Below are 27,846 nucleotides of genomic sequence, written 5' to 3' on the forward strand. Positions count from 1 at the left end.
GCTAATAAAATTGGAATGTTTAAACTCATTTATATATGAAAGAGAGAGTGAATGAAGTTGAGACAGTTACATTGACTGTTGATTAGATTTCCTTAGTTCCTTTTGATTAACTCCGATCCATTTGTAAAAAAATACTTATTGACGTGATCGGAATATTTAGGAAATTTTAGAAGCCATTTTAAAGCAAAGCTTTCGTTAGTTCCAATAAACTTTAGCTAGATTTCCTCCCTTTCCTTTGGTGAATGGGTGACCACAGGAATGTAAGTCTAGCTTACAACATAAAGATCAATCAGGTGGAAATGTACCTATTGACCAGTCACTTAACATTTTCTCAGTTATCGATCTTTCTGGAGATAATATTATCAAATTTCTCTTTAAAACGGTAAAAATAACGTAAGAGTATAATAGAAGGAACTTTGACAAGGCGAAAATTGACCTTGTCAAGATTCGTCGAAGGAATCCCTGACATGCTGTCTGATTTTCATTGTTGCAGAAAATTGGCTTTCGGATTTTTTTGTCTTTTTGGTCTCTAGTCTCATGCAAACACAAAATACCACCACAAATTGAATGAAAGCAGCAACCGAAAATATATCTCCACATATCTTATAAGCAATACTTCAAGTAGCTTATATTATAGAAAAATTTAAATAGAAATTTTTTTTAAGCTTTCAGAAAAACATTGAATTTAAAGATGAATTTTTTATTCATGAAAATTATACAATTTTCTACAGATATTCTGTAGATCAAAATGGCATTAAAATAAGATTATTATTGCGTATTTAATTAATAATTTAAATTGAAAACTAATATTTAAATGAATATTTACTAATTTTCTTGTCAGTCTGGTGGATTTTATTACTATTTTTCGACTTGGAAGAGCAATAAAGAGTATCAAAAGGTGTCAGTTATTTCGAGTTTTGCATTCCTTTATCGTTAAAATTTAATTAAATATTTCTTTCTACAAATGTAACCATCGTATATTTATATTGAATTCCGTTATTGGTGCCTTTGAAAGTTTGAACTTGTAAATTATTACACATAAAACACTGAAGCGAAATTAAATGTTAATTTTTAGAATTCGAGAAAACTTCTCTTTCATCCGTAGATCTGCAAAGAAAATTGCATTTAATAATATAAGGCTGCAACAGTTTTAGTTTTCTTTCTCTCGGAGAATGATTAGATGTTTTCTTGGTTTGACATTTCGAATAGATAAATTAAAAGAAAATTAGCTTTGTCTTAATAAATAATCAATAATTTCTCTAACTGTTTTATTTTCTCTAATTAGGAGAGAAATGGAAAATTTATGTTAACCTCATAAGAAGAACTTCTTGTATAAATATTATTTTTTTCATTATAATTTTGTCTTAATTACTTTGATAAATATTGAAACGAATTTGATTAATATATGATATTTTTTGATAATTTAAAAAAATCTAATTTAAAATTTAATTATATACGATAGCCATAGTGTTTAATAAATATTATTGTACAATCAAACCTGTATATAGCGCCATCTTCGCCTCCGAAATTGGCACTAAACTGAAGGACCTCGAATAGTAAGAATTATATAAAACAAGTTTGAGAGTTTGAAAGTCACGTAAGTTGATGATAAAAACGCTTCTTGTAATTCACAGAAGATGAAGTGATTTTTATTTAATATTTATGAAGAAGATCCGTTCGTGAATATTCATTGACTCTCTGTGAGTAGCGCTATATCTAGGTTCGATTATATAAATTTTTGTAATTTTAGTGTTAGAAATTATCTAATATACTTAGATTATAACTTAGCTTTTCGAGTAAATAAAGCAATAAAAATATAAAGTGATAAAAATTAAATTTTCGTTGTTTATTTAATTTTTAATCTATCTTAATAAATAAATGTATAATCTTATATTAAGATTTACAAAATTCATTCATTCTGACATTTAAAAAAATATTCTAATCATTTAATAAACTTACAGAAAAGCAGGATTATTTATAAATAACTTTACGTATGTAAACATTAAAATAAGAGCATTAAAAGGAGGAAGAAAAATAGAAAATAACCATTAAGAATTAAGCCATCTGATATTTTCTTGTCAACAAGGTAAAGAAGGACACGAATCAATCTCGATTCCTGCAATCCAGTAGATAAGGTCCGACGAATAGCTTTTTCTGTGCTCTTTGATCCATAGACAATCAAAATGACATTGAATAAGATTGTCACCAAGATTTTAACAATCTCAAAAACCAATTTATCATATTCTCACTCAATGCTTTTTGAATCAGAAATGGTAGGAAACGATCGCTTTTGTTTTTTAAATTATCAAAATTGCGAGGTTATTTGTTCTTTATTTTTAAAGTGAAAAGACACTTTTTTAAAATTAATTTCTGAGTGAGTAAATGCGTTTTCATTGGGTTAAAACAGATACACGAGTATACAGTATTTACAATTTCCTGATAAATAAGTAGCTATTCTTGAAAATTCAGACGTATATTTTATTATTATTAAATGCTCTTATTTAACAAAAGCTATGTTTATCATGATGTGCTTAAATTCACTACAGTGACGTATATGTTGGGATGAATCCACTCCCATCATTTCCCGCCCTCAGTCTCGAAAAATACGACCAAAACAACGTTATTTAAAAAAATTTCTTTAAAAAAGTATATTATTTCTTTCATGTTAAACAAGATTTTTAACATTATTATACCTTGTTCAAAACTGTTCTGATTAAATTCGAAGAAAGATATATTTACATAGGACGAATTTTTACTGAATACCATAAAACGATTCAAATATAAAATATAGTTGTTATCATTTTATGCCATTAGTCGTATGATTTATGATTTCAACAATTCTGTTATTGAGTTAAACGACATCCTTGTTACACACTAAAGAAAAAACAATTGAAGGGCATATAAGCACTTAACAATGATACATAACTTTAATGTAGTTTTAGTGTTGTCAAATGTAACTAAAATTTTATTTATTACTATATTGAAAATAAAATAAAAAATTGATTTTTTTCTTTAACTCTTCTTATTCTATAGGCACTAAGAGGGCCTCTTTTCTTCTGTCATTTGTTCAGTCACGTTTACAATGAGACGTAGGTCAAACAACCCGTGAAAATTTCTGAGGATCCATCTAGGATACCTAGTAGTCAGTTATGCGAGCAGTGTTGAGCGTGTCACGTGTTACGAACTTGTTCAATAAGATCAAGGAGCATACTTATACTACCTGACACCCTCAATCTCAAGATGTCAGGTACCTTCACTTTGTACTTACCTGACATCTTTGTATCCTCAACACGTTCGCATTATTGCTTGCAAAACTCGAGACCAGAATTCGAACCCGGATTTATTTACCTAGTATTAATTCATATAATTTATGTTGAATTAACTTTATAAAGCATTTAATGAATACAACAAGAAAAAGAACAAAATACAAATTTATCGTGTTAACTTTTATAAAAAGTGGATTTCGGGAATTTGCATATATAAAAAAATAAAATAGATTAAATTTGAAAATGTATGAAATCCGAATTTCTTTTAATTTCTTGAATTTTTCGAGAATATTGTAACAGAAATTCAGATATTCATAACTTTTAATAAATTTATCACTCGTTTTAACGTGTGCATTATATATTAATATGATTATATAGAATGCGAGATAAATAATTTTCACGTTGTTAAAATGCTCATTTAATTCGGAAATTAGTTTAACTTTTATAATATTTTCATTCATCTTTTCAGGATATAGTAAATTTGTAATCGTTCTTTAACTATAAATTTGTAATCGTTCTTTAACTATAAATTTGTAATCGTTCTCATACGCATAAAAGTTTAATTTATAGCGAAATCAAACTTTTATATGTTTGGCTTATATTTACATGTTTACAATACATTATTTCTGTTTTCGTATATAAATCTAAGTGTAAAGTTTTCACTAAACTATCAAATCGTCACAATGATTTACAATGCAATAACTCAGAACTAAAGTATGATTCGAATAATTTTTTATTTTATTTTTCTGGCTGTTATAGAACAAAGAGAATTGTATTGTAATCGGTCAAATGTTGACCCTCCGAGTTTTATGAATTTTTCAACGTTTTAAGGTATTCTGATTTCAAAAATATATTTTAAAAAAGCCGCTCAAATTTGTGTGTATAGATGTGTGTGTTTAAGTGTTGCCCTATAGTTTTCTTTATATCTAGGACCATATGGACCAGAAATTTTGGAATTCGGCAAGAATACCCTATTCAAAAAATAAGGATTAATCATCTGTTCGAGTGCGGGGAAAATCGTGAAGAGCCCTTGCCAGTTTTTATTTTCTTTGAATTGTCAGATTAATTTAAAATGGATTGAAAGGAAAAATGCCTAAATATAAATATTAATTCAGGTTTAATAATTTTTTATGGGAATGAGTGCAGTAATTTTAAAAAGCAGCAATTATGTTGCAGGAAAGTTTAATATTCAAATTCAGATTTAGTTGGATTTATGAGTTCAGCATTCATAGATTTATAATTACTGAAAATTAATCTTTATTTTTTCTTTATGATAAAACCAAATATGCACTATTTCTCAACATTAATCTCCACTTCAACATTTTCTGAATTTTTCAGTATGAATAATTGGAATTATCGTTATTATGAGGAAAAAAGATTAGTGAAATAAAATTCTGTGCTTCACTTCTGGACTAGAAATAAAACCTGTTTTGATGTCTTTATTATACTTGTTATGTACAATCTGGTACATAAAACGTATTTATTATGGAAAGAAAGTGCTTAAACTACACAAACGATGCTGCCATAGTTGAGATAAAAAACGATAGAGAACACCAAAAAAATTTTAATTGTTTTATAAATTTGTATAATCTATATATTTTTTAAAACAAAGAATACCATTTTTCTGCATTTTTAAGAATGTTTATGGTTTTTATTTGACATATAATATCTTCAGGAACGTAACCAGGAAAAAGCTTTGATTGCCCGGGCCCCTTATCTTTATAAATAAATTAAGGAAAAAATTAAATAAGTATAAGAAAAACATTCGAATGTGACAAACCTGCTTATATAGTATACATGCAATATCTAAGACTGTACTCTTCATTCGTAGCTGTAGATTAGAACGTTTTAATATGTGCCCCCTCCTAATATCTGTTTTAGTTACGCTACTGAGAATCTTAATTCGAAAAATAAAATTTTATTATTAAACATATTAAACTTTTTAAAAATAGAGAGGAAGATAATGAATTATTTTCGTATTTGAAATCTGAAAGAAAAAATATTTCTTTGGTGTTTAGCCATAAATTGAAGTCATAAATTTATCTCTAAATGTATCCAATAACGTAATTGTAATGCAGAGAATTTTATTTATTCTGAAACATGTAGTGTATTTTTTCTAGTATTTTACTTAATAATTTATATTACTTTTCAAGATTTATTTACGATTATTTGCAAAACATTAAATGAAGAACTCAAGACTAATTCTGACGTTGTAACCTTGTAAGTGGCCTATACTTGAGCGTTTCTAAATGTATAGCTACGAATTTAAATTATTTATCAGAAAGCGATACATGTTATCTTATCATAAAACACCCGATTTATGTACCGGTACATCATTTATTCTTTTATTTCTACAGTTTATCGAAAGTTTCAGTATTCAATTGTGTACAAGTATAAATCATATTGATATAGCAAATATGAATAAAACAGATTAAAAATAAAATAGTCTTGATTGTAAATTATCTTTAACATCATGTTTATAAGAAGATATAAAAAAAAAGTTTAAATTACACTGTGGTTGAAGGGATGGTGCAGATACCTGAAAAGATGGGAGGAGACCGTAAAAAGTCCTGAAGCATAATACTTGTTAGTATGGAGATGATAGTGCTTTTCAAATCTAATGCGTTTATAATCTTAATTAAAATTAATGAGTTAAGTGACGATACATTATTCATCCGCCGTTCATTTTTGCTCTGAAATTCAGAGTTATCGACCATATACAATACTATTAAAATTTATTTCACTTTACTACTAAAGATTTTGTCAATGACTTGCACGTTTGAATTTTGTAATTGTTTTTTGAACAACTGATTGTTTGACTGGCCATTTTAGGTATTTGACATTTACTTAATGCACAGATAATGGAAACGCTTAAGAAGTCAGCATGACTCCGGGTTCGAATCCGATCAGCAGAATTTTATAAGCCTTCAGAAGGTCTCATGTTGACTCGGATACTTTGGGTCTGTATCTTATCATCCAGCCGTTCCTTTAGTGGGCCTGGCCAAATTCCTGATAAATAAATAAATAAATAAATAATATATATATATATATATATTTATTTATTTATATTTATTAGGAATAAAAACTCTTCTTAGTGTTCGCAGGGTGGAAAGAGTTAATCAATAAATAATTTGGTCAGGAATATAAATTTTTTTTTTTTTTTGCTAAGATAAGAATTATTTGTTTACTGAGTACTTATTTGATATATTAAAAATTTAATTATTTATGTTTAATATATTTATATTCTTTAAATTTATAATTATTATATTTAAAGCCTAAAATTTCTAAATTCCATGTAAAAGCGAACGTACTATAAACCTATCCGGTTATAATTCCAAATCGCCAGTTCTTAATTTATTACGTTCACTGAAATGATTGTTGCTTGAACTTTCATTTTTGAAACCAAACAATAAAAATTCTTCTTTTTTCTTTACTTAGTCACTTTTTCTTGGGAATTGAGATTTTGCGACGTAATTTCTGTCGAATAAACCTGTAACCTTGAAGGTTATTGTCTTACAGTGTCATTTGACTCTAGGGTTAACTGCTGTTATCACTGTTTTCTTCAATCTTCCCTTTATGTTACTCCTACAATAACAATGGTGGACTGAGTTCGCTCTACCAATTTGGAAGTAGAACAAAGAAAGCTATTATTAATTCGACTGAAAACAGTTCAATACAGAAAATTTTAATGACGATCTCGTCAAATTGTTACATTTCCAAATAATTTTCATTCAAATACTAAACAAACTATAATATATATATTATAGTTTGTTTAGTATTTGAATTTAGTATTTAGTTTAGAATTAGTATTTGTTTCGTATTTATTTAGTTTTATATATATTTGAGTAAAATTAACATAAATGATCAAATTCACATTGAAAATATCACATTAACATGATGAAATCACGCAGTTTTGAATCTAATAATGATTGGATTCATGGAATTAGGCAAGGCGACACACAGGTTATCTGCCAAGAATGGTGCCTCTAGGGAACATTTTTTTTAAAAATGGGAAATTGGCCTTATTTCGGTGTCAAACATATGAAAACTGTAAACTCCATGTGGTCAGTCCGCTGGTCAGGCGCGAATCCGTTACCAACTCTCAGTTTGTAGTGGTGTTATCCACTCGGCCACTGGGAGTTTATAAATGAATTTACTTTTAATTCAGCTTATTAGAAATGAAGTGAGAAACATTAAAATAAAATTTATTCTCAAAATATATATTATATTCATTTATTGTTATTTATTTTTATATGTTAATTAGATAAATTGCTCGATTTCGAGCACGAGTATTTATTTACATTTATAATTTAGTTTAAAACTAATTTACATTTCAATTCGTCTTTATCATTTCATCTTTAAAACAGCTGAAGGTCTCATTTGCAATAAAATATTCGAAAATGTTTCAATTTTACAAACATTATTCATTTTTCAATCAATATTTCATTTCAGTTCCTTCCAACTCTCACGCAAAAAAAGAAACAACGTTTTATTTCTGTTTGATAAAAATTCAGTAATAAAAAAGCTTAAATTTCGCCTTTAGCTTTAACAAATTTATGTTTTCCAAAGAAGTGGCTTCTCAGAAGTGGTTTATCGTGTTTTTAGATTTCAAGTTTCTGAATCTCGTATATGATCAACGTTTTTTTTTTTTGAAATTCAGATAAAAAAAAATAAATAAAAAAAAAAAACAGAAACTCATGAACTAATAAATTCGCTTTGAACAAGTTTTATATTTCAGCTTGTGAAAATATATACCGGTTTATATTTAATAATTTCTTACGGAGAATTCTGAAACTGCTCTAGAAATTGTTGTCAACAGCAAAAAATAATTCCGATAAAAAATATACTGTATATAGTTGTATATACAATATATTATTGCTTAAATATGGAAATATTTTTACATTTGATATTCACAAAATCTTGTGTAGCTTAATAAATTTTTATATAAGAAAAGATACAGTACCTGGATTATGCTGTATATCAGGATCCTTGTAGTGGAACACAACAGATCAGGGTAAAGAATATAGCAGGAAATATGATATACAATGGGGAAGAATTTACGAAAGATCAAAATTTTTTCAGTAATACAATATGGAACTGCTTTAATATAAATTTTTATATCGACTATTTTTTTTGTACTCAGTTTAATAGGATACGTATTTTGATATCAAAATAACAATAAATAAAATTAAGATACGATTATTTGGTATATTTTTATTTTAAAATTGATTAAATGTGTGTTAAGTATGTTGCTTTGATTCAAAATATTACAAAATAAAACATCAAAAAAGAGAATTATGCAGTGTGAAGACATTGTTAAGGAAACTTTACGAAAAACATTTTGCAATACTAAATTTGCGCTTTAAATATAATAATAATCATCCGATTTGCTTTATTGTATTAGGATAAATATCCGACAAATACTACAATGTTACAAATAGTACATTATGTAATATGTATATATAATGTTTCATAATGTATTATTATATTAGCAAAACGTAGTATTTGTGTTACTATTTATCAAAATACCAAATACAATAATAAGCAATAAGGTCGTGGGTTCGAGTATGACCGTCGGTCTGGCCGCGTGGAATTTTTTGGGTTTTCTTCATGAGTGTATAATACGTAAATAGAGGCCAGTTTCCCCATAGAAAATTCTCCATGAAAGCATTTCTCCACGGCGGATCGCTAGTGTGTTGCATTGCTTTATCTTATGAATTCAACCTACCTACCCAAAACAAATAATAATAGGCTATATAAATTAGCAGAAAATAGGAAACTATTTTTATGCATATTTATAGGCTTTAAATGTAATATTTTTTGGATGAAAATTTATCTATTATAGTGATTATTCATTTTTGTTTTGAAGGAATACATGATTTAAGGAATGAAATGTTCCTTTGTTTCACTCAAGTATACTTATAATTTTTTTTATACTCATTAAGGCTATAAAAAATCTTTTACAACATAAACTTGCTTTTACTGTTTATAGAGAAAGATAATTTGAGCTTTGTCTCGTACAATTTAAAACAATTTTCTTTCCAATTAATGATTACCTATTTATATATATATTTTTCTTTTGTAAAACTAATATTGGCATTGTGTGAAGGAAAAAATTATTAAGTCACGAACAGTGTCGTGAGAAATCTCTTTACATTTCATGAAAATTATTCCAACCACTAGAAAAGTTAATTACTTAAGTTTAAAGAAAATTGATTAATTCTGACTTCTGGTATTCGTGAAAGCCTGCTGTTTAGATAACAGATTTGAATTTACTCATTCCCATATCATTAAAATACTTTTTTTGTTAAATTTTAAAGGATGTCCAATATAGGATGTCCAAAAATTAATTAACCATGTTTAATTAAAATTATTCAGAAATTTATTCAGGAAAGTCAATCAATTATGGTCCACCAGCAATCTAGTGAATTAAATTACTGAACACTGATCGTGGGTTCGAACCTGATCAACGGACAGTTTCCGATTTTCTTCACATGTTTAACACCTAAATAAATCCAGTTTTCCATAGAAAGTCTTCCCCTTAGCTGATCGCCCACGTGTCGTGTTACATTATTCACTCTCAATACAATTCAATCCAATCCAATTTATATTCGAACTTAAAAAGTGTTCAATGAATCCTTACATTGTTATATTATACTGTAATATTTTTAAAGGAAATTTCATTTACTAAGAGGAAAAATGTAGATGTGGTCAAAAGTCAATCCACCGTGGCATCGACCAAATCTGGGATCCTTCGAACCAAGCCAGCAAAGATTTAAAACACATGACATAACATTAAAATTTGTTTATTGAACTAGAAGGACAATCTGAACCATTTACATAAAGTTTATAAAATGTAAAATATTTTAATAAGAGAGCAATTCAGTCTTTACGATGGTTAACTGAAATTATTATTAAAATTTTTGTGTTTAAGATACATTAGATAATCGATTGAACAGAATTAACGTTTGAAGTCAAGTAAATATTCAGAATTCAATATATAAATCGAGTCAGCTCAACCCAACTAATTAAACTTTCTTGATTTTTCAGCTTTTATTTATCTTTCGATAAAAATAGGAAAATAGAAAAGCTGAGATCATCAAAGTGCATACAGGCGTTAAGGAGAATGCATGCTAAACAGAGGAAAGTGTTAAATCAAGTGTTGTTTAATGCCACTTGCAATCGATTTCTTGATAAAGAATTTAGAGGAATATCAATTTTTGTTAATTATATTGCAAATCTTTTCCTTTTTTTTAAAATGCCAAATAAATTATTTTGTTAGGAGGAATACTGCTTATACAGCTTAACGGAACGCGACGGTACCAGACAGAACTTTCTGTTTTTTGGAGTTGTTTTTATTGATGCAAAAAAATGTGCTGAAAACGTTGCAGTTATATTTAGAACTGTTTAATCTAACTATTTTATGTTTTAAAGACAAGTTTCAAAGACTTGTATATACAGTCCGCAGAGAAAAACCCAATAGACTTGCAATGTGCTTTAATTATGATTTAGAATGTAGCTATTTTTTACGCTGAAAAATTCCGCTTTACTCAGGTTATGTTACGCAATTGATGCTCAAAGAATCTTCTGTTTACATGTTAGACAGGTTATCCGTTTTATAGTAATAGTTTTCATAGAAAATTATTTTGTTTCGAGATTTCTTTTCCATTTAGACAGATTTCCGGTTTGCACAGTGTCCGTTTAGGCGGGTTACTGTACTTACAATATAAAATATTACTTAAAAAATAACTAATGTATATAGTGACTCTATAAAGACTAAATTATCGTCTTATTCAAGTATTTATTACTTACAAATATGGTAAAATTGTTAGAGACTTTGCAAATTGGAAATTATTTGATAGTTTGTTCGAGCGATTCACACGGCTAACTGATATTCTGTATATGTATGTAAATAGAGAAAAAAACACACATTTTCATTTTTAAATTTGCAAATCTAGCACTTAGTAACCATTAATTTTAATACTTGAAATTAATTAAAATCTGTTTACTTTAAAATTATTTTCCTTCGATTTTTTAACGCAGAATATGAAAATTATTTTTATATTTAAGCTCAGAATTGTAAGAGTTAAAGAAAATTTGTTAACATTTTATTATTGTATTTCATATTTTGATTATTTAAAAAAAATAAATTTAATGGACAAAAGTTATTTTCTTTTGAAAATAGAGACATTAACAAAAACCTAATCCCCAAAATTCAATTTAATATCAAAATAATAAGACAGTTTGATAAGATTTTCGAAACATTTTAATCTCTATTTTTCTGATAAATTTTAAAAGAAAGAATAGAAGACAATGTCTTTCTTTTCTTGTATGACGAAGATAGATAAAATTTCCGGAATGTATCTGCCATGTAGGTTGTTGCATGCTTCTTTTGTTCGAGGTATTGTTATCGAGAGCATTGATGATTGTAGAACAATTTTGTCATGCGATACGCCTTTTCTTAGTCACGGAGAAAACAGTACAGAATAAAAACCCCCAGAGTAAAATACATTTGTATTTTACTCTGAACTATCTCACCGTGACAAGACTCAAAATAGTAAATTATGGAGCTCCGGTTTCCAATGTGATTTCGTTTATATATTTAAAAACATATAAAATATTTCTGTAGAATTTTTATTTTATGAAATAAAGTAGGAAAGAATGATTGAACTTTTTTTTATTGGTTAATATTTAAAAATTTGATCCAATCAATGGCCGAGTGGATAAAACCACTGAACACTGGTCACGGGATAATGCCAGACCAGAAGGTTGGCCATGTGGTGGTGTTTTCTGAGTTTTATTCACGTGTATAACACTTAAATGGGTGCCAGTTTTTCATAGAAAGTCCTCCTTCTTGATAGATCAGACATGTGTTTGGTTATCTTATTGCATCAACCAACCATTTAAAAATTTTACAAAATTAAAATGATAAATTAAATTAACAAGATAATATAAACCCCCTATTAAGACAATCTTTCAAATGTGCGAATAACTTTTTGTCTAATTTAATCCTACTTTTAATTAATAAATTAAACATCACATTTCTTAGAATTGGACAATATACCAATAAATTTGAGGATCATCATACATCAAATTTATTTAACTGATCAACTTAGCAGTCGGGGCAATTTTAGGGCATTAGTAGAATCACAAAAACTTCAAAAATTATCCTAAAAATGAAGCTTTATTCATTAAATTAATCGATAAATACATCAAAATACAAAGTCCATTTAAATAATTAAGAAATGAAATATAAATGTAAATATGCTACAACTTTTAAAATAGCCCTGTAAAAATAGGACAATTTTTTCACTTCTTGCTTAATGCATTGATTTTATACAGTGTAATAAATGCGCAATTCATTTTAAAATTTTGAAAATTACTAGAATTAGTGTGTATAGTTAGTTATATACAGTAAACTAAATTAAAAAAGAAATTAAGTTATTCACCTGATAAGCTATTTTAAATTGAAAGAAGGAAGCTTTATACATGGTGTAAATGAATACGCTCTCGAAAATCGATTTACTTGCGGTTTTCTTTTTATTATACAAAAGCTACAAGAAGCTTGAAGTCGTTTGATGACGTTAAGTCATCCGGTAGATAAATGTCAAGTAAAAACTTTTATATATATGAAGTCAAATTAAAAAAAAAAATTAAAAATTAATGATCGACGGAATGATTAAAAAACAAGATTTTATTAAATAATTAGCATATTTATAAGTTATTTGACAAATTATTAATAATTTTAACCTACTAATCAAATTATATTTTGCGAAAAAAATAAGAGGAATTTTAATTTAGATTGGAAAGTAAAATTATGTTAACTAGCAGATATACCCGGCGCACCCGGACAAAAAGTAATAAGGATAAACATTAAAATGCAAACCACATTACGTTTGTTTATTCTTGCTTACTATTGCTATGTTTATCACGAAGTGTCATGGGAAGAAGTGAGTTGTCCAAGTTTCATGGTAGCATACATTTTTCAGAAGGTCGTAGAGAGTATCTATGAAAAATTTGGTGAAGATCGGTGAAAGGATTTAGAAGGGTTTAGAGGACAGACAAACAGGCAGACATTCTACAAGCATTGTCTTATATTTAGTTATATAAGACAATTCTTTTAAATTTTTAAAAATTTTATTAATTTATTCAAATTTGAATATATGAGTACAATAAATAATTCAGCATTGTTTATTTATTTATTTATGTTATTTATTTTTACGGAAATTTCAAATATCTTATTATGACCCCCACAATAACAAAAGAAACATACTATTAAAGCTTCAGAAGATAAATATAAAAGAAAAATAACACATGAAAACAGTAAAAGTTAATCTACAAAAAGACTTTAAAAAGCAATTACAGTAGAGCGTCGAAAATTGGAACGTCGGTAATTGAAATGGCCGGAAATTGGAACGATTTTCAGTCGGACTGTGTCGTGCTGAATCGAACGTTTTTGATACTAAATTTACTTCTAAAGTATAATTTTCATGTTTTTTATATTCTTCAATATATTTATTTTGTTTGTACAAAATAAAGAAATAATTTTTAACGATACGATAGCCTCGATTATTATTATAAAAATTTTCGTTAGGCTTAAAATCGACGAAAATTCAACGACGAAGCGGACACCGCAACGGAGAAAAATTTGAACATCGGACAGGTTAATGTATTTTTTCGTACAAAGTCGGAAATTGGAACAAATGACTAATTGGAACAACCCCAGTCCCCAATTGACGCCAATTTTCGACGCTCTACTGCTCTCTAATACATTAAAATAGAATAAATATTCAATTTGAGCAGGAAACTAAATGGCGACGAATTTTATTTAAGTAAATAATACATATGACATGATATATCATTTCTAAATCATCAATTCTTTCTTAAAGAGGTTTGTACTGTATGCTAATTTACTAGCAAAAACTGTAAAGATAAGAATCTTCATAATGTTGTCGGTGAATTTGTATCATTTTTGTTTTACAATTATTTATAACGATAATGGAAATCGTTGAAATTACTTTCATAAATTAGTTGACATTCTAGAAACGATTTAATAAATTCTTATGGAATCTTCTAACTTTTTGTTACTCACTTGACAATTTTCTCGTAAGAAACACAGTCATTATCATTTATTTGTTAATTCACTATTTTAAAGCTATTTCAAATTGTAGCTAATGAATTCCTGCAAGTTTTAAACATTTTTTTCGGTAGATATACTGTAATAGAATATTGGTTCCAAATTGTGCAATTAGGAAATTATAAGGAGTTTAAAATACATCGTGACATTTATCACATTTTTTGCTGTTTCCAATGGATGTCGAGATCTTAGAATGAAATATAACTTAGTTTGAATAATTTGACATATTTTTATCAATGTGAAACAATTGCTGGTACGTAGGGTATATTGAACAAATGTATTGTTTTTACATACTATAATTATTTTGCAGAAATTACAAGCTTGTAGTTAATTTATTATGATTTTATATTTTACAGTTTATCACGAGTATTTATTATTATTATTATTTTTTGTGAAGACATAAATGTGTGGGACTGAAAGGGCAATAAAGTTTGTCTTGATTGGATTTGTGTTAATGAAATAAGGCAACATAACACAAACTACCTATCAAGGGAGGTTTCTCCCAAGAGACAAGAGACTTTTTTTAGGGAAACTGGCCCATACTTAGGTGTTGGACGTGAAGAAAACCCGGAAAACTTCGTATGGGATCGTTCATGAGGTGCAAATTCATTTAATGGTTTTATTCACTCGGCCATTGTGGACTCAGTTTGTTTTGAATTTTTAATAATTTATTTTAACTTTCTTCGCCTTTTTTAATGCTTGTCGGTTCGGCAGGCTATAGGGATAAGACCGGACATATCCAGAACAAACCCATGAAGAATTCCTCAGATTCCTCACCCAGACTCGAACTCGGGTTCCTGGAGCGTTTCTGGCATCAGGACGTTCTGTTCCAAAAATTTTAAGTGCGTTAGTTTTAATGGAATTTGTAGTATTGCAATATTATTTAAAGTTTTTACTTTAAATAATATCTGACCCTACTCGCGATATGATACATAATTCCCTTTATCTCCCCACCCCCTCGACCTTTAACAACCAAAATTTACTTTAAAAATTGTTTTAGAATTAAGTTCCGAACTTAATTCTAAATTTAAAATTATATCCGATATTATAGAATTATTTATTTACTCCAATAAATTAATGAAATAAAAGATTCAGTAATGACAAATTTACTTGTAAATTTTCTTTTTCCAACTTTTGAAATCCTTTAAATATTATTATTATTGAATTTAAATTAATTAATGTAGTCTCATTAGTGATTACATTAAAATTACTATATGTCGAAGTTTGCGACGTACACGATTTACACCTTTAAAATCGAAACTTTTGTGTTAAAGCAGACTAAATTTTAATGGATTTCATCTGTACGTAAGTTTCGATACATTCAAGATCCATTTATAATTACAGAAGTGTGTTAAGAAAAAGCCTTTTGTGCAAAGTTCGATAGTACAGGGTGATTCAAAAGTCACAAAAATTTTAAAAAATTAATAACTCACAAACTATTTACAGTAAGATGATGCGGTTTTCACAGAAATGCTTAGAAAGAAGCGAGATTTTTTTAGGTGTAATAAAAATTTTGGTACCAAAATAGTTACATTTCTTGCCATAGATGGCGCTGTAGAATTTGTAAATTTGTTAAAATAAGAAAAAAAAAAAAAAAAAAAACTGTTCTTAGTGTAAGCTCTAGTAACAACTACACAAATTATGTAATCTTATCAAGCATCATCTATGACAAGAAATGTAACTATTTTGGTTCTAAAATTTTTATTACACCTAAAAAAATCCCGCTTCTTTCTAAGCATTTCTGTGAAAACCGCATCATCTTACTGTAAATAGTTTGTGAGTTATTAATTTTTTAAAATTTCTGTGACTTGAATCACCCTGTATTATGACACATTATTTTGGAATTTTATCACCTTTTCTGGTTATAAGTGTATTTACGATGTTATATTGTTTCAAACTTTCACTCTAGCTATATATTTTGAACCATTTATCCTGTAACTGTCGAGTTTCCAATTTCATACTTTGATCCGTAATCGGAATTTCTTTTGTTTTTTCCGTTAATGTTCGTATCTATTGTTCTAACTTTTTCTTCGAGGTATTTTGCCCCTTTTTTTGTTCTCCGAATTATTATTTTTTAATCATTTAAATATGAGTAGACGTTGCCTATTATGTTAACCTTGTACTGTACATAAGACTGGACTAAAGAAAACAAAATTTAGTCTATTCCTATATATTTTTAATTGGGGGCACGCATTTTTCAATGTGCTGCGCATTATTTTAAAGCGCAGCACATTGAAAAATGTGCTGCGCATTAAAATAAATGAAGCGTTTTGAGAGTAGTTCTACCAAATGAAAAATTACAAATTGTTTTGAAAAAGGGAAACGTGCTTGAATAGAGGGAACATGTATTTTTTCTTTTTTTTTTTTTTTTTTTTTTTTACACAGGAAACACAGCAGTTATTAAGTTCAAAGAGGGTGAACAAAATCGTGCCTCCAGACATAAATCAAAATGAAGGACATGTTCTCATTTTGGAAAAAATACTCTTTTTCTATACTATACGTAATCCTACTTGGGAACTGTCTGATGGACAAGTCGATTGGCATCAGTCTATCACTTGGAAGGACCCGGGATTAATTCCGGGCAGTCGTGGACCCCAAGAATATTTGGGGGAGGGCTGATCCATCCCGAATATATATCGGGTTCTATTCTCACCAGTCGGTCGTCCCTGTTGTGGGTTTGTTTGCACAATGTTTTTTTTTTTTTAAAGAAAACTTTTCCCGCCCTATGGGCACTAAGATAGCCTTTTTAGCAAGTCTGTTATGGGTTCAGCCAGTCCCACAATGGGATGATGGCGAGGGACAAAGTCCGACATATTCGGTTGAATCACCCCGAAAAATTCTTGTCGCTGTTGACCCGTCCGGATTCGACCTCGGCTGTCCCAGAGCGGTAAGCTGCTACCATAACCATTCGGTCATCCTCTGTCAATCCACGATGGGCTTGAAAAAAGACCACCTTAGTTAGCATGAACAGACGTCTTCGACTTCCGGGAACTATCTCGGATTTGCCTGTTTTTAGTGCTTGATTGTAGATTAATCTTTGATCAAAGATTAATCTTTGAATAGAGCAATTTTATCATCACGCCAATATAATATCACTAATTTATAGATCAATTAATAAGTGAATTTTAAAAGAAATCCAGCAACGAGTTGCTTAACTTTCCCTGAAACATTTAAAACTGCATGTGTGGTGCCATCTGTTATGATAATTTATTATTAAAAACTTTTTATATTTTTAATTATTATAAAACGGCGAATTTTTGAGGGTAGGATGGGTTTTATAAAATATTGTAAATGCTAATAACGAGTAAAATCGTCAATAAGTCCGACCTTACTCGCGATATGATACATGATCCCCTTTATCTCCCCACCCCCTCGACCTTTAACAACCAAAATTTAATAGCATCAGTATCCGAATAAACAAACCTCGCAGCAAAATTTCAGAAGTTTTCGACAAAAAGCACAAGAGTTATTAAGTTCAAAGAGGGTGAACAAAATCGTGCCCCCCCCACATACACTAACATTTATATAGGCCTATACAGAAAAAACCCGAGTTTGTTTTCATTTCTCGACATTTCAAGGTCTCCCGAGTCCAAAAATGTAAAAATCTTGGGGAGTCATTTTTTGACCGATCTCCATACTTTCCCTGTTATATATAACAGCCGGAGAAGTAATAACCGGAGATCAATCAGTTTTAGACCCGATTTTTACTGATTATGGAATGTTATGGCCAGTCTATCTTAGTGTATACAAGACAGGAAGAATCAAAAGTAAGTAAATAAATAATAAAAAATAAAATTATCTAAATATGTTTGTTTTGTTCACCCTTATCACAAAAGTGTTCTTTGATAGTATGTGTATGGGCAATCATGTTAATTTTAAATAATACAGTAAAACTTCGATTTAAGACTTCGGGTTTAACGAACAGAATTTCAGGTCCATTTGTTGTGTTAAAATTTTAAAATGCTTTTTAGATGTAATTAAATTAACAGATTATTTTTTCAAATCTAAGATCAAATCTTTACGCCCCAACGAGAGTTTCTCGATATATTATCATCAGAAGACGAATAAATAGGATTTTTTATTTTTTTTGTCAAATTTTAATATTGTTTTCTTTTTAAGAATATTATTTAATTGTATTTAACTAAAACAAATAATGTTTATTTTCCAAAAACTGTTTATTTATTTCTATTTAGACCGTATACTTGCTTATTACAATCTTACAACTATTGGTGGCCCGCTGGTCGAGCGGCTAAGGGGTCAGCCTACTGCTTCGGGACAGCCGGAATCGAATCCGGACGGGTCGAAAAGCGTCAAAAATCTTTCGGGAGTGGTCCGTCCGGATATGTCGGGCCTCGTCCTACGCCATCCAGCCTGGGCAAACCCACAGTGGGCTTGCTAAAAAGGTCCTCTCAGGGCACACAGGACGGAAAGTATTTTAAAAAAGTGTCGGAACTGCGATATGAGTAGGCCTACATAAGCAATAATCATATAGAAAACTTCTGCGAATAAAACTATTCACACATACTTAATTTTTAATTAATCAAACATATGTACTGTTATATAAGTAAAAACAAATAAACTAACTAATTTGTCAATTTTTTAACATGCGCATTCGCGAAACCTACTTTATCATATAACGGACTTTCGGCTTTAACGACATTCCGTCGCTCGAATTAATTTTTTAAATCGAGGTCCTACTGTAATAAAATATGAAAGTTATAAAGACAATATTAAATCCAAAATTTTAAAATTGCTTTGATAATAAATAAATAAAAAAAAAATTAAAAAATTCTTTAACAATTTTGAGATATATTTAAATCTAAGTTATTGTTAACATTGTGATACGTTTTTATTCTGTGAACTGGAACTGTAAATTTTCCAAGTTATTCAAATAAAATAAGCATAATAATTTCGAAATTCATATCAATATATTAAAATTTTACTCATCCTCATTCACATTAGTAACATCTCAAAATTATTAAATATGTAAATTGATATCAAGTAATTTCAAAATGTTATTCTTTTCGTAAATTATACAATTATTTTGCACGATAAACTCCGATATAAAGATAATATTTAGCATTTAGATTTTGGATTTAAATCGAGGTAAAATCTTATTCAAAATGGAATTTACCAATAAATTGTGAATTAAAATTTAATGTTAAATGCAAATTGGAAAATATAAAAATACCTGAATTATATTGTGACAGAATAGATATTTACATGTAAATATCTATTCTGTCACAATATAACTAGAAGGATACAGATTGTGAATTAAAATTAAAATTTAATGTGAAATACAAATTGGAAAATACGAAAACACTTGAATTATAACCAACTGAGGAATGGTATATGGCCCGAAATGTACATATTGGTTTAATAAAATCTCAGTGAGCTTTCCAATTAAAACTGTGATGTGATAAGTCCTTAAAATTTATAGCAAATTAAATATAGCTGTTCAGAAGATTTAAAGTCTATTTTTCTTTTTTCCCTCCTTTACTGTTTCCCATTTTTATAGGAAATTTTCCACAAAATTTCCTATTTTCGACATATATTTCATCGAGAAATTTATTGTAATCCCGTGACTAAATCAAATTAATATTAACTTTAAATAATGTTGGGTGTGTTTAATAATTGATTTCTTATTTATTAAATTATTTAATAGCTGGTAAACAAAACATTATTATTTTAATAAGTGAATTAAAATTATTGAGGGTAAATTACAAAAACTTTTAGGTTAATATTAAATAGTTATTGTAGTGACTTTGTAAGTTAATTATTTAGTGATTGAAACGTGTCTTCACAGCTATGAAATAAGAAATGAGAAAATGTTTTTAAGATTATTTTTGAAATAAATGCTGAAATTAAAAAAAGAAAGAAATCTGGCAAGTGTTCTTTCCCTTCTTTCCTAACATTTACAAAGTTAAAGTTATGTATGGCGCCATCTGTTATGAGATTTTATTTAAAAAATAATTTTTATATTATTAATTGAGCCCGCCAGTAGCCGAATGGATAACAGCACTGACCACTAGTAGTTGGTTGTGAGTTGGCGCCTCGCCAAAGGGCTGACCAGGTGGAATTTTCCGGGATTTCTTCACGTTTGTAACAACCTAAACAGGTGCCAGTTTCCCGTAAAAGACATTCCGGGATGCATACTTTCCTCAGCAGATCGCCCACGTGTCAAGTTACCGTAACAAAATAAAACCGAAACCTATTATTAATTATTATAAAAAGATAAAAAGGCTTATTTTGGAGGTAGGAGTGAGTTTTTAAAGATTGTAAATGCTAATAATGAGTAAAACTTTCACTAAGACTGACCCCATTTAAGAAACGACACGTGAGTCTAGGGCTCTAGGCTTTTTCGCATCTCCTTGACCTTTAACTATCAAATTTTAATAACATTAATGCCTCGTATACAGATATAACTGCAATTTCAAAATTTTTGGTTTATCCAGTCTTGATATGTAATGTAAAATAAACGCACCCTCCCACAGAATTTTGTAAGGTTTTTATTTTTCTTTTCGTTTCTTTACGTATTCGTGTTTCTGGAGCGTAAAAATGTCAGATATACAAAAATCCGGGGGAGGGTCGAAATTTGACCAATAACCATATTTTTCTAGGTCTGTCTCTATTTTATAGCACCGGGAAAGTAAAATTAAAATTTATCTTAGTTCTTCCGTAAAGAAATGTCACTTAACTATTGTAAAGACTAAACTGTCTTGTTTAAATATTCTATTACTATAGACGGCCGGATGGCTGAGCGGTCAAAGTGGCAGCCTATCATTTTGAGGGACCTAAGATCGAATCCGGACTGGTCGAAAAATCTCCAGTGATTTTTCGGGGATTGCTCCGATCGGATATGTCGGCTTCCGTCCTTACCACCCAGCCGCCTCTTTCATTGAGGGCCTGGCCGAATCCATAATGGGTTTGCTAAAAGATGCCCACAGGGCGGAAAGAGACAAAAAACTTTATTACTTATAAGTATTGTTCTCTGAGATCCTTCGAGAAATTGTGTCAAAACATTAACATTTGTATATTGAAAAAGAAGTTTAGTATACAAATCGTGACGCTTTGACACAGTTTCACAAACTACTTGTCTTATATCTATTACGTCAGACAGGAAGCAAAACATGGTTAACTGACTTTCAAGCTACCCTGTCGTTGATACTTTCACTCTGAAATTTGGAAATGTTTCAATTTTTTTTCGTTTTGTTTTGCTTTCCGCCCTGAGGGCATTAAAAGGGCATTTTATTTACATCAATTATGGATTTGTTCACGTTCATAATGGACAGCCGGATGACGAGGGACGTGATCTCAAGTCATTTCTTTAAGTTAAAGCTTGATTTTATCTTGATCACCTGATAACTTTTTCCACTATAAAATGTATATTTATAAATAAATATAAATATACTAGTCTATATTAATGCATTTATATTTATTAATCTATTGTTATTTATATTGCTATCTTTATCTGTATCTGTAATATATTACTATTATTAATTTACTACGAGTATTTATGCTACTAAAGTTATATTTATTAGTCTATTAACTTTTTATATTTATTCAAATCTTTCTTAATGCTATATTACAACGCCCCAAGAATTTTTCTTAGCCTGTCTATCATTGTGAGCCTGACCTAATTATGATGGATATGGAAAAAGTCCTTCATAATGTCCGCAGAGAGAAAAATGTTTTAAAAAAATGCAAAATCTAAAGTATTTTGTAAGATTAGCTTATTCAAGTGTTATAAATAGAAAGTATTATAAATAGAAAGCATAAAAATAAACGCACATGTATATCTATCTGATTTAATTTAAATTGAAAATGATAACAAATTATTTTTTAACGTAATTTGCGCATATCGATTATAGATTGTCTTTCTTTTTTTAAAAAATTTTGTTGTTAAACATTTAATTTCACAAAAAATGCCGGTATTTAACGATTTGCTTCATCAAGTTACACAGATAACGAAGCATAGTATTTTTATATTTTCGTACCGAAATCCTATGGGAATTGTTATTAAATACTGTACTTTCATTCTTACGAGAATTTTCAAAAGAAAATAAAAGTAATTATTAGAGAATGGATCGTATAATTGACGGGAAGTTATGTTCCTATTTTTAGCCATCGTTCTAGACCTAGGAATTAAAGAAAGAAGACAACAAAAATTTAGAAATGGTCGGATGGTCAAGGCGATAAAGCTAGTCGTCCTAGAAAAATATGAGTTCCAGCAAGTACGACTAAGAAATTTTCATGGGTGGTTTGACATGGATACTTCATTACTCACGCCTATCAGTGGCCAATTGGATAAAAACTACTGAAAGCTGGTAGTAGCGGATTCGCGCCTCACCAACGGGCTGGCCACGTGGAGTTTTCTGGGCTTTCTTCTTATGTTATTTTCTCTACAGAAAGTCCTTCCGGGAGGCACCTTCTCTTGGCAATTAGTCCATGTGGTGTGTTGCGTCATCACTCATCCAGTCTTCTTGTGATGCTGCAAATCTATGATGGGTATGAAAAAATAGCTCTAGTAATGCTTTTAGGGCGAAATGATTTAATATTAATTAATATGTAAATTTTTATCTTATTATCTAAACAAAGAAATGTAAAACAGTACAAGTTTGTAAATAAAAAACATAATAAAAATTATTAGGAATTGTTTGTTATCTGGACAGACATGTCATTATGGATTGATCCAGTCAACGGGCTGCTGAATCGTCCACTCAGACCTAAATTGTTGTTTTGATACGTTTAAACTGCGCTACAACGAAACTAAGTGAGGTAGTAACTTTATTATTTATTAATAGGACACAGTAAATTTGTTCAGCGTTTTCAAAATAATTTTGTTACACGTCCATTACATTTTCGTATCGTTTTGATTAGTTGATGGATTTCTTCGTAATGTATTTTTAAAGTATTAATGAAAATAGAAATATTAGGGTACCAGTTTAAGTTAATTAAGTTTTCGTTTACTATTTGTTTAAATTTTTATTTTAGTTTGTAATTGCATCAAGGTTTCTTCATTCTAATTAACGATAAGGTAGCAATGTTGAATAATAATGATAGCGTTGCGATGCCTGTCGTCTGTTGGTTTTAAAGATATCAAGAATTCTGTAAATAGTCCGTGATTGCAGTGTGTTTTGATTAATTTTTTCAACCACTTACGAATGTTTGATGATATTAATCTTTTCTGTAATAGGGTTTTTATATGGAATCGATTTGTAAAAATCGCATGATTTTATATTTTGTGTTAATTAAATTATAGAATTATAAATTACATTCTGTAATCTATGTTTTATATGATTACGAAAGAACATTCTTACATGTACTGTACAGTATCTATAGGATTAGATTGATGGAATAAACAACGCAACATATGGGCAATCTGCCGAGAGGTCGCGGGAGGACTTTCTTTGGGAAACTGGCCCTAATATAGGTGACGTGTGAAGAAAATCTGGAAAATTCCACGCTCCAGGCTGTTGGTCAGGTGGGAGAACGCGACCAACTACTATGTAGTGATCTTACACTATACCCACTCGGTCACTGATGGGCGTATATTTTTATAGAGTCGGCCAGATGACAGAAGCGGTTAAGATGTCATCCTACAGCTCTAGAGACCCCGGATCGAATCCAAGTGGTCGAAAACCTCAGGAATTTTTCATGTGTAGTCTTTGGTCTCCATCGCCTCCATTGTGGACCTGCCCGTACACACGATGGGTATGGTTAAAAAGGTTTCTTAGTACCCACAGGGCGAAAGAGCTAAGATATTGGCTACAGAAATAAGTAGCATCTCTGTAAAGGTATAGGGTTATGAAAAAGTTAATTAAGTGTATTAAAGTAAAAGATTTCTATTATAGTATATATTAATTTTGTGTAAAAACATTGTTTCAGCTGAGCTCCTCAAACTTCAATAAACAATTTACATATAATTCGTTATTATGAACTTTCAGTTATATTTTTTGGTATTTTGAAGTGATTCATCATTTCGGTTAATGAGTTATGGACTGTTCTAATAGGAATTTAGAACAAGATCGATATTCATCTTCTACTCGTTCTAAACTATTTTTCCTGTAACTTAAAAATTCGTTAATTTAACTATGAAGATTAAAATAATATTAAAATATGCAACATAAATAATTTAAAAGCTATTTGAATAATTACGATATTACGTAATTTTATAATTTTTTAAAACATTATAAAGTTATGAAAGTTGCGTATTTATGTCACACAAGTGTAATTACTTATATTGTGTGAAAATTTATTTTATAATTAAGTAATTATGAGAATTCATTTTATAATTACTTAAATAATAGCACAAAGATATGATTAAATAGCTTCCAGGTGTTCTGAAACTTATCAAACTTTTATGTTTTAGTGGAAAGTTGATACATTTTCATGTCGCTGTCCGGAGGGCAATAATTTTGTATTGCTGGAATTTAGAATAGTTGCCAAAATGGAACGCTATCAATAGTATAACGTCATTTTGATATATGATACTATGATATCTATCTTTTATCTCTTTTCATAGTAAATGTAACAATATATATATATATACAAATTATATAAAATATCGAAGCAGCAAACAAGTTCGTTATTTACCTGATTATTATTTATTTATAAGAAATGCCTTTTAGCTTATTATTTATAACACATTGTTCGATTTTACTTTCCCTGCTGTTATGTATACATAACAAGAGAAAGTATTGGAATCGTGTCAATTTTGACCGTCTGAGTTTTTGCAAATTTTTATGTTTAATACCCCGCTGAATCCAAAAAGTGAAAAAATAAACCCTGGCAAAAAATTCTGTGAACGTGTGTGGGGAGTGTTTGTGTTTGTTTGTTTGTTTGTGTGTTTGTGTATTTCTTGGAGTTATTTCGTTCAATATCACAGGATGGGGTAAAGACGAAATTTGGCATGGTTACTTATATATAAGGAGCATTGATGCTATTAAATTCTGGTGATTAAATGTCGATGGGGTGAGGAGATAGATGTGTGTCATATGTCGTATCTCGAGAGGGGTAGGACTTAATGAAGATGTAGTTCGTTACTATCATTTACAATGAACTCATCCCTATACTTAAAATGAATATTAATTAATTAATTTACAAATTAATTAATAAATCAAAGTAAATTAAATTAATATTTTAATAATTATAAAATTTATCATTTTATAATAATTAAAATATAAAAAGTTTTTTATAATAAAATCTCATAACAGCCAGAAAACTCGTTGCTAGCTTTAGTAAGTAAACCAAATAAATTTTAGTATATTTTCGTACAATTATATCTGTTTAGTTATAGATTAGATTTTTGGATACTTGATAATGGATCGATAGAGTATGACAATGCAACACAGGGATGATCTGTCATCCCATAGACAAGTCCTTCAGGGAGGCATCTCCCTGAAGGACTTGTCTATGAGAAACAGACCCCTATTTCCCAAGTGTTATACAAGCGAAGAAAACCCGGAAAACGTCACGTGGCTCAGACTATTTGCGAGGCCCGGACCCGCGACCAGTGTTTTATGCACTCGGCCATTGATGGACTTTAATAAAGAGAATAAATTTATTTTTGAAACAGTAATTAGTATAAATGCAAGAAAAATAAATAAATAAATAAAAATGAGACACTTGGTAACTTATTATGTAAATTAATGCGTTTTGAATTTACTTTCCTGGCTGTATACATAACAGAGGGGCAATTGGTCAAAAAATGACACCTCAAGACTTACATTTTTTGGACTCAGCACCTTGAATCGTCGAGAAATGCAAAATAGTGACGGTTTTTTCCCTGTATGCATGGATGTTTGTTTGTTTGTGTGTGTGGGGAAAGGCACGATTTTGTTCAGCCAATTTAACTTTCGACAAAATTTACTTTAAAACTTTAAACAAAAGACATAGAAAGCTGTTTCTGTTATTGAAAATTTCTGAAATTTTGCAGAGAGGTTTGTGTATTAGTAGATTGATTTTATTAGATTTTGGAGATTAAAGGTCAAGGGGGTGGGAAGAGAGAGGGTGGGGTTAATTGCCATATCTCGAATTGGGTCGGACTTAATGAAGATTTTTAATTGTTATTATTATTCGCAAATTTATAAAATTCATCTGTATCCTCAAAAATAAGCTTTTTCGTCTTTTTATAATAATTAATAATATTAAAGATTTTTAAAATAAAATCTCAAAATCTTAAAGTTAATCTACATAAAGGCAATTTCTGTCTTATTCAAATAAAAAATTTATAAAAATTGCTCAGAATGAATTCCTTGTTCAACATATATAAATTGCAACATTTTCAAATTATGAATTTAAAAAAATATTTGACAGATTTCCGCGGTTAAGTGGCTTTTGACATCTTGTATTTTAATAACACAAGAAAAAATATTGGATTTTCTAGGTGATTTTTCTTGATATATTTCTTGAAATAATACATATACTGAAAAACAAACTGAAAACTATATAATTGTTTAATTTTTAGGTTTCTATATCAAATAAAATACTAATAAAAAGACTCAGAGTATAATTTTCACAGGAAAAAATATATTACCATCTATTTTGAATAATATTTTTAGGTTGATTTAATTATACTGTACATAAATAGATAAATAATTATGTAAGTAATTGAAAATTTTTACAAAAATAGACAAACTTTACCACTTAACTCTTATTTTTATTTCTCTTTTAAAAAGTTTCTGTCCATTTAACTAGTCTCTGGTTGTGCACTCTTCGCATCCATTTCAATTTTCTCTAATCTTAGAGAATCCTCTAGAAAATTTGGCAAGCTATAAAATGCTGTCGGAAATCCTTTATTGTATGTTTCATTTAGTTGTCGACTACGTTACGTCTGTAATAACCACGTGTTTTATTTTTAGTGTAAAATATTATAAAAACTACTAGTAAAATAATATTATAACACTAATTAACATTACTGTACTGAAAATAATGCTTTATGCTTTATACTGGTTAATTTTAAATCATTTTCATTCGAATATTTTATCAACAGGTTCAATTTTCTTTGCATATTAATATTTTCCGATAGTTAAACATCATTGAAGTGTCTGTACTGTAGTGCCTATCAGTATAATCTGTACTAAGAAGAGATTTTAAATTCCTTAAGTTTTATCTCTAGCTGTTTAGATTTTAAAAATAATCCAGCAACGAGTTGCGTAACTCCCGCAAAAAAGTTAAAATTGAATGGCGCGCCTGTTATGGGATCAATCCTCCTAATATACAAATCTCCCAAAATTTCAAAAATTTTCCGGAAAATGTACAAGAATTAAGCTCAAAGTGGGTGAACAAAATCGTGCATTCCCATATGCATACTAACATCCATATATAGAAAAATAAGCCCCATTATTTTGCATTTCTCGACGTTTCAAAGCTCCGAGTACATAAATGTAAAAACATTGGGAGGTCATTTTTTTCCGATCGTCATATTTTTCTTTTATTATA

The 27,846-nt window shown here is 29.1% G+C and overlaps 1 protein-coding gene and 1 long non-coding RNA gene across 2 annotated transcripts in view; one reads left to right on the forward strand and one right to left on the reverse strand.

The window, feature by feature from the left end:
- The window catches only part of LOC136989937 (low-density lipoprotein receptor-related protein 4-like), a 229,817-nt gene that overhangs the window by 8,555 nt on the left and 193,416 nt on the right, over positions 1 to 27,846 (forward strand). The gene's annotated exons all lie outside the window — the stretch shown is intronic.
- LOC136989944 (uncharacterized) overlaps positions 22,499 to 27,846 on the reverse strand; it is a 28,481-nt gene continuing 23,133 nt past the window's right edge. The window contains exon 3 of the long non-coding RNA XR_010882979.1: positions 22,499 to 22,902. This is a non-coding gene — a long non-coding RNA (uncharacterized lncRNA). The remainder of the gene's footprint in view (positions 22,903 to 27,846) is intronic.

Source organism: Centruroides vittatus, unplaced genomic scaffold (assembly GCF_030686945.1).
Source record: "Centruroides vittatus isolate TY-2023 unplaced genomic scaffold, ASM3068694v2 scaffold_769, whole genome shotgun sequence".
Classification (NCBI taxonomy): domain Eukaryota; kingdom Metazoa; phylum Arthropoda; class Arachnida; order Scorpiones; family Buthidae; genus Centruroides; species Centruroides vittatus.